The sequence below is a fragment of the Eleginops maclovinus genome, chromosome 22, assembly GCF_036324505.1.
Source record: "Eleginops maclovinus isolate JMC-PN-2008 ecotype Puerto Natales chromosome 22, JC_Emac_rtc_rv5, whole genome shotgun sequence".
Taxonomy (NCBI): domain Eukaryota; kingdom Metazoa; phylum Chordata; class Actinopteri; order Perciformes; family Eleginopidae; genus Eleginops; species Eleginops maclovinus.
The window spans coordinates 11,269,805-11,278,803 of NC_086370.1; positions in this window are offsets into that span (position 1 = coordinate 11,269,805).

The window sequence follows — 8,999 nt, forward strand, 5'->3', positions numbered from 1 at the left end:
GAGAACTTAACTACCCACTAAAAACATGGATACAAGGGTTACAATGTGAACACAGGTTTTCCAGATACTAAAAAGTAGATTGATATATTGGGAAATATGCAGATTGGTATTCACTCCTTTGCGGAAATTTAGATGAGACAATTGATATCACTCTCACGCGTGTAAAGGAAATATGGTTAGGTTAACGTTGCTTAGCATAAAACTGATACCAGCTAGTTCTGAGTAGTTCTTAATGTGATGTCTCTTTGTTGATATAACACCTAATTGAAGAGCTTAAGATATGCTATAGTAGTTGGAATGTTGTTATCAATGGACATCCAGGCTGTTTTCCCCCTTCCCAGTTTTTGGGCAAAGCTAAACTAGCTTGGCTATGCTTACTTGACTTTATTGACTTCCTGGAGTCTCTGCTAGTTACGCTGTTACTGTCGCTGCCCTTTTAAAACAGAGAGTTTTAGAGATGTAACATTTTATAGAGAGCTTTCCAGGCAGGCTAGCCGTTTCTTGTACTTATCCAATGCCAAGCTAAGAAGCTACATCTTCATGGCTCTACCAGTCCGCATATCTAGCTGACTAATTATTACATTACATCTTCTTTGTTTCTTTTGAAATAAAAAACAGGAAGCCTAGGTTGAAACAAAAAAATGATTTATGACTAGCTTTACCCCCTTTTCCCCTCAGCCAACAACCTTCAGTGCTGTATGATAAAGACAAAGTAGAATGGGAAAAAAACGTATTCTTGAGGCTACAAGATTTATACAAGCTGTAGCTCCATGTTAACCACTTCGATGTGAGAGTGGTACATCTTAGCAAGAGTGTATTTCCCAAAATGTCAATTTATCATCATTATATTAAAAGCTCTCAACAGAGTAGCTCATGAGCAGCGGAGTGAGCTTACTATGGGTGGGGATGTGAACATTTGAAGCAGGGTTTATGTGTTGCCCCACTGTTAGCCTTGCAGGCAAATAGAAAGTGTCAAACCCCGGGACATTTTAGAAGGAGTATGGCATGCTGTAGCAAATGACATACTGTAGAATGAATTCAATGCTATTGTAATATGTTATGGGGGACGTGTTGCTGGCACTTCTCAATAATGATTCCTGAATGATGTACTGTATGTGAACCTTCATTTTCCCTCTGAGCCTTGAGGTTATAATGGAAGATATTTTAGGTTTGCTCAAATATTTTTTAAAGCCCCTGTAGTCATTAGGGTCTAGCAAGCTGCACTGAATCCTTTAACCCTTGACAAGGAGCATGTGTGTATGTATGCATTTGTGTTTTCACCTGCTGTGTAAAGGATTGGAAAAGAGAATTTATTAAAGGACTGTGATATGTTATTTGAAATGCTTCCGTAGAGTCCCCCAGAAGGTATTCAACTTATAATATCAATTCAAATGTTTATTTACTTAAGCCTAAAACATATCAAGCTTTAAAGAAACTACATATAATATATAGAGTAATGTTTGATCACCTAAAATGCATGCATGGCTTGAAATCAATTGCCTTACTTTAGTGCTTACTAAAAAGAAACTCCATATTGAAAAGATTATAGTGTGTAGAGCTTGTGTTGTACTATACAATCCTTTTGCATTTTGCTTTTGCAAAATTGATCTCCATTTATTACAATGGTTTAAACATCTGTCCACTGTATACTCTGAGGAGGCAGGTGGTCTTAGGATTTGCTATTTGTTATCAGGACAAATGCCTCTAAAATGTGAAATCAATGACTATTCTGTTAAAGTATAATTAATTCCTGTCCCATTCTTGTCCAAAACCAAATTAGTTTTAAACGATGCAACATTTCCAAGCCCACACTATTAATATGGGTGACCATAGCAGACTTGGATCACAGCGCTGCATGATTTGCAGAAAAGTTGTGTAAGCAGTATGAATCCCTAATCTCACTAGCAGTGTTTATTTGAGTCAACACATATTGTACATTATACACGCAGGAAAATCTACCCTGTAGTCAACACCACTTTGATTGTAAAATAGGTCCATTAAAATGTCATGCTCCATAGCCATACCAAGGCCCATAATAAAACAGTTTGTTTGAAATAAGCAGAGACTGCTGATGTTTTTACTGATGATTTTGAAGGCTGTCGATGGTGCTAATAGCATTATCATTTATTCAGCAAAGCTTCTTTGTGATCACAGTATGGTACATAACACTGTGATCACTCCAGTGTCCTCTGAAGAAGAGTGCATGAATGCTTTTGTATTTAGAGACTGTTAAAGCTGCTCGTTTCAGCAACAAAATGTATTTAAATTAATTTGGCTGGAGCACAAGCGGTAAACAGCTGAGAGGTTTGGAAACCGAATTATGTATTACTGCTCTGCTTGGCTGCTCTTGATCTTGAACAAGAGTCACATTGTTGGCCATGATCTGGAGCTTGATTTCTAAATTCGCAGGATGTGTGCCTGATGTTTTTTTTTAATTAAGACTGATGGTATGGAGCCACAAACTACATTCAGATCTTAATATAAAACATTTCTAAGGTGTCTGATCCACAGTAATGCTGACCTTCGGGTTTATCAACAGAATTATACACCTTGTCGTGTGTCTTATGTTGCTTGCATCGTGGTGTAACATCCAGTTAATGTATGCAAATGATTTCTGTTTGCAAGTTGCACATTTATACCAATGATTGTACTTTTATATTTATGTAAATAAAAGTAAAACCTATATGAAACAAAGGGGTTCCATTTAATGCTGATATTTACTGATATGATTTCATAATTAAATTGTTTGAGGATTATATAAATGCCATGTTATACTCTGGTACATATCCTCTGTGTGTCCTTTGTACTCTTTGTCATTTGTGAGGATTTACCAAAGAAGATGTAACACGTTAATTAGTGCGCTTTAGAGCTGCTGCTGCTGGCAGATGGATTTTATTTCATTCAGACAGAGCAAGTCTAGCTCTACCCATATATACAAAATAATTGGCTGCTGGCTATAAATTCACTTAAACACACAAACCTTGAGAGTAGAATACATCTTGTTAACTCTTTAGAAAATAAGAATATAGGTGTAAATCCCAAATATTGAAATCTACATTTAAGGAATTAAGTTCAATGTTTTCTTTCTCACAACCTGAAATGTGTGTTACCTAATAGCTGTTAACAGATCTGTATAACTTGAATCATTGAAATAAATCAAAAAATAACCTCCTGTCAGCCCTCAATAAAAGGGGACTTATTAGAGACTTGGTGGTATCAAATTTGATAAAAAACAAGGTATCAATGTTAGAAAAGTCACAACTTTGTAATGCTGCATTTCAGCAGCAAAACCGTCGCAAACTAAAAAGGCCAACACTCACTTCTGTTTCAACAGCAAATGTCATCTTTGATTTTTTTTACTGACCCGCTGTGTCCCTGCGTCATAATTCAAAGAAAAGAGAAACAAAGGTTAGGGTTCATTTTGCCTTTCATTACAGGCTAGTTTTGATGACGTTCACAAATGCTCAATTAAGTTTTGCTTAGAGGTGGTCCTCAATATGTGTGATACATTAGCTCATCTTCACTGGTCCATGTTCCTTCAGTTATTATTCAACCAGAGCACATGCAGCTGAAAGGACCTTGAACCAGCGTGGCTTTTTAGTAATGGGTCGATCAGGATGTTAGTCATAAGGGAGGACCTGTAATTGCATCCATTATTAAAATTAGTCTGATCCCTGCAAATTATGCTGAAAAACAACATACATTATCTCACTGCACAGGGGTTTAGAGGAGTCTGTGTGGAGAAAATGTGCCACAAGGTCTGTGCTCATCAGTCATTCTCTATTTAGCAAGAAGCCGGGTTCATACTGTTATTAGGGACATTAAAAACTACAATATTGTTGGAAGAATTACCACTCACCTAGAATTACTGTCCTCCCCTTATGCTGGACTACATTTGATCATCAGAGCTTTTGCTTTCTGGATATCTGCATGTTGCCGGACTTGTACAAAATAAATAATACAGCCTAAAAAAGAGATACATACACACATAAAACACATAAAAGAGATTGTTGTATTCCTTTGATTATTTGTATGCCTCTTGTAAGGTGTATAAATAAGCCTCCCTGTCACACAGGTACAGTGTAAATAACATGGTTATCCCTTAGGGAGACAGGACTGCAGGTAAACCTCCAGCAGGCTGAAGTTTCCTGTGGGTGAGAGACATGTGCCTCCCTCTTCCTTCACTGCGGTAGAAACCCTGTTTGTCAAGAACTGCCTCACCTCCCTGCTGCCTCACACTGTTTCACTCAACAAAACATGAACACTCATTAACAACTGTAATCATCATTTCTGGAAACTGGGGAATAGATTTAGAATTGGACTCTACTTCCCTATCCTTAATTTATCTTCATTTTAAGATTGTCAAAATTGATTTGGTTTGCCAGCTGTTGACAATATAATCTACTTGAAACCCTTGGCAAATGAAATACTTGGTCCAATCAGTCTTGAAGGAGGAGTATTGTGACAGGCAGGTCTTTAAACCCATTAGTCTTCGAGTCAGAACACTAAGATAAGTTTCCAAAAACAAACTAAGATTGCCCTTTCATCAGAAATACACAGCAAATATCTTTCAAGTTTTTCAATTTGGTTGGTGCTCAACTGAAGTCATTAAAATGTTTTCTCAGAATTGAAATCTACATTCAGATTTTGGGAGATCAAAAGAAATATCAAGCTGTGGCTGCATTAGATTTTCTCTGAATTAATTTCTCTCTCCATGTTAAAAAAATGATAGCCTGATAAAAAATAGATAATGTTTTAAAATGGCTCATTATATTGATTGACCGTTTGAAATAACTGAAGGATGAACGAAGGACTCTTGAATTACTGACATAGACGAAGAACTGACCCATAACTCTTTAAGTGTAAAACTGTCATCATTATATATTTAGCCTTTCAATAACCACTATAATTGCTTTGGTTGCTTTCAATATCCCAAGGCTCATTACTCAAATATCCATGTCTTAACCTGGAATAGTGATACATTTAGTCACATTAAGGATCACTTTTAATCCAGAACACTCTTCTCGCATATGCCTTTCATGTAGAGTGGCCGCTGTTTCATCACTCGGTTCAGAATGCACATGGGGAAGTTTGTGAAATAGCTTGCAGAGCTGTAATAGTATCTGAAGAGACCATGAGCACAGCTGAATTAAATGCAGAGTGTGAGGATCAAAAGTCATTGTGGAAACGAGACATTTACATGTAGAGGAGCTGGGCTGCCTGAGTGATGAGGCAATTACCTTATAACATCTGCTCTTTCAATTACCATGAGAGGAGCGATAGAAAGAGAGGGGTTAATAGATAAGGGGAAACCCAGCATTTCAGCTAATGAAGTTTCACATGATATTTTCCTCAGATTAAAACACAGCGGTGTTTACTATTGCAGAAATTCTTCATTGTCAGCTTGCTTCTAACGCAATAAACCACACAGTTCACAGCAGATAAAGGTAATAATCAAGTTGGAGAAGAGAGGAAAGAGGAAAACCTTTCAGCTTTCAAGTCCTCTGTGAATCATATCGAGAGAAGATAAAAAGCAAATATCAAATAGTGTTTCATTATCATTAGTGGACAAAGATAGGTCCAGATTCTACAACTCTGTCTTTGCACCAAAGGAGTGTTTTTATACACGATGAGCATTCCCTGCTCGCATATAAATAAATAAATGGAGCTTAGTACATATAAATATTGGATTAGCCCTTTAAATTGCTGTAAAATGAACAGGTCCTTGGGGGAACACAAATTACCCTACACTGGTCAAACTGGAATCAGGGAGAGTTAATATCATGCAGAGATAAAATCATTAAAGCTTAAACTTCATGCAGTTCATCATATGCTTACATCAAAAAGCAATGGACTTGAGTTTCAAATAAACAACATCTCCTCATTCAGCATAATAACACATTTATGCAGATTCCTACAGGCACAAATTATACTGTTTTGGCAGACTGCCATGCATATGTCAGTGCACTGTACAGAAGATGCAGTTTGTTTCAGAACATCCAGGGAAAATCTGTAGTTTGGTTCACTTTGGTTTCAACCTGTATTGATAAAAAAAACACAATGTAGTGGTTCAATTTGATTTTTTTTTAAATCAAATGTGTAATATTAGAAAGGTTGCTCATAGTGCTAATCCACACAGATGATTTACAGTCTGCAGTATTTTAACTTCTTTCAGCTCATTGTTTGGGTTTTTCAGCTAATCTCTAATTTCAACCTGCCAAGGTAAAAGCTGTGGTAAATGGAAAAGCTGCAAACCAATACATCTTTGCATCTATCAGGAGATGGACACAATTAACAACCATTTAGTCACATAGAAGATCATTTATCAGCTACGGAGAGTGACATTACTCAGGGGATGATGGAGAACCAAACTGGGCTAAAAGAGAATGATAAGGACTTCCGTTGGTCAAAAACACAACTCCAAATTAAAAGTAATCTTGTTCCATATCTGACATAAATGATGTGTGAACCACATGGGCGGGATGATAGATCAATGATGTATTCACAGCTTGTTTCAGCTACCACAAAAAAATGTTATTGCAAGTTGACGTAAAGTATACCCTTCAGCCCTGAAGTTCTTCAGGTTCAAGATATTACCTATTAGCAATTTCCGAATGCAACTCTTTAATGTTGTAATAATAATAACGATAACATATACAAACATTTTTAGTTAGTTCAGATGGGATTGATGTATGAAATGAATGGACATGACTGACAGCAATCATCTGTTTGCACTAACAGCTATTCGAACAAGGTATAAGAAGCAAATGACCACTATTTTTACGTGATTTATGAGGATAAATAGCAACGTTTGTCTTTATTTACTGAGGTGTTTTTACTTATTGGAAAGGCAAAGAAAACCTGTTGCTTTGATAGACAGTAAACCATTTCTACATATTTTGGTTGAACAATACAAAGTGGATTCAAGAAATAGGGGTGGTTAAATTAGTTTTGAATTTCAAATAAGTGCAACTTTGGTGGATCCGAGGAGTGCAGAAATTATAGAGATGATGGAGGCTTTCTTTGGTTTGTTTATGGTCAAATTTTGCATATTTCATTTGTGTGGGTTCTCCAAATAACCTTGTTTGCAAAAACTCAGTCACTAAAGGCACCTAAATATATGCAGAATTGCTCATACTGCACCATTGGGAGGACAATTTTGCACATTGCAATATCTATCTCAATCTCTCTTGTCTCTTGCTTTCCCATTTTCATCTACACAAATACTTTCATATTCCCTCTATCTAGGGAAATAGATACAGCAGTTGGTGTTAAATCTGCTGAATGCACTATCACTCCACTACCAGGGACTTCCCCCACTACAGCTAGCCCAGAGGCAGCTGAGTTAATGTGACTGAACCTTACGTTTTTATAGTATTCCAATAAGGCTCAGTGGCAAAACAGAGCAGGGAAAAGATGGGAAAATAATGGCTTGCTGTGAACTTGCAAGTGGAATTAGCCATTTGCGTGACAGATTTTAATTGGTTGTGTTTGGGGGGAGGAAAGTAAAAATGAAACCCTGTGATCATAGAGTCTTTCTGATGGTAGTGTAAAGTTACAATCAAAGGGAGTACTGGTCACTAGAAAAGATGAGAGGAGAAAAGGAAGGGAGAGAAGAATGGCTGAGCTGTTATTTCATGTCGTCTCTCTCTTTACAGTCCCAGCATCGCATCAGTGCTAAGGGAATCACTCTGTACATGAGCCTCATTATGCTAAGAGGAGTCCCACAGGGCTGGCTTTTGAATAGCACTGCCTGTTTCAGGTGATGTTGAAGTGAAGGAAAGACATCCAGGAGGGAAAGAAGGTCAGGAAAAATGAGAGGTTAAGGGATGGTGGTACAGCCCATCAAAGGGAATAACAACTGAAAAGTCCCACATAAGCTTTATCGCTTTTTCCTATATGTTCCCCATAGAGTAAGTTGTTACCACTGCTGTTTCTGATAAATTCTTCTCAACCTTTCCTGCACTGATGGCTATGGCATATTATAAACTAGCATCTTACAGATCCCACTCAAACACTGTCAGCATGTGTATATTTTTTGACAGTTTTCCTCATCCAACCTGCACCAGTAAGCATGTTCCCATTGAGCTCTGCCATTGACACCCTGGTAGTGACTCTAATGGGGTAGTGAGTCAAATGAAAATATCCTATATGTACTTCATTTCCCCAGTGGTAGTATTGGTAATAATAGTTATTAAATTAACACATCTTGAAAGAATAGTTCAACATTTCAGGAAATACACTTTTTTTTTACGCTTCTAACTCTTGGCAAGAAACTACTGTTATTTCTCTCACTTTGAAAATAGCCCAGGAATGATAAAGTATTTCTGCAGAAAAAAATGAAATCATCTTTCAAAGTGGCAGTACACAACGTTACAATTTGTTGGCCCCTGTAGACAGAGTAGATCATGTTTTTTTATAAAGAACAGTAAAAATGTGATGTATTTCAGCCTCCAGACATCATTCTACTTACAGTATCCATCCTCTTTTTGTTAACTGGTAGGCATGGAAATGATCAGTTCCTTCAGGCATGTTTATCCTCCATTGCACAGTCCTGCTTGCATGCTGTTGTTGTGGTAAAAAAAAAAAAACCTCCCCGAGCGAATGTTCCCAGCACATGGTTCATAATCTGAATTCTCAATGAGATAGGATGGGAGGACCCTATCGCAGGCCTAATCATGATTAAGTTATGAGGTGGGTGTATTTGTACACATTAGTCTAGAGCCGCTTTAAGAACGGGTGATGATCATATCAGTGAGGACAGAGCAAGATGTAACTGTTTATGTTGTCTTCCAATTTATTTCATAATGCACTTAACACATCTCCAACAAGCGAACATTGCTGTCACTAAAAAGTACATGGTCTGCGCTTGGGATATGAATTTTCTAGCCTGGTGTTGTTTTGTGGCTTGACATTATTAAACAGAGTTCCATGCTGACTTTGTACACTCACCATGTCAGCCCTGCCTGTTCTACACAGTTGCATCAGCCTTATTAGTG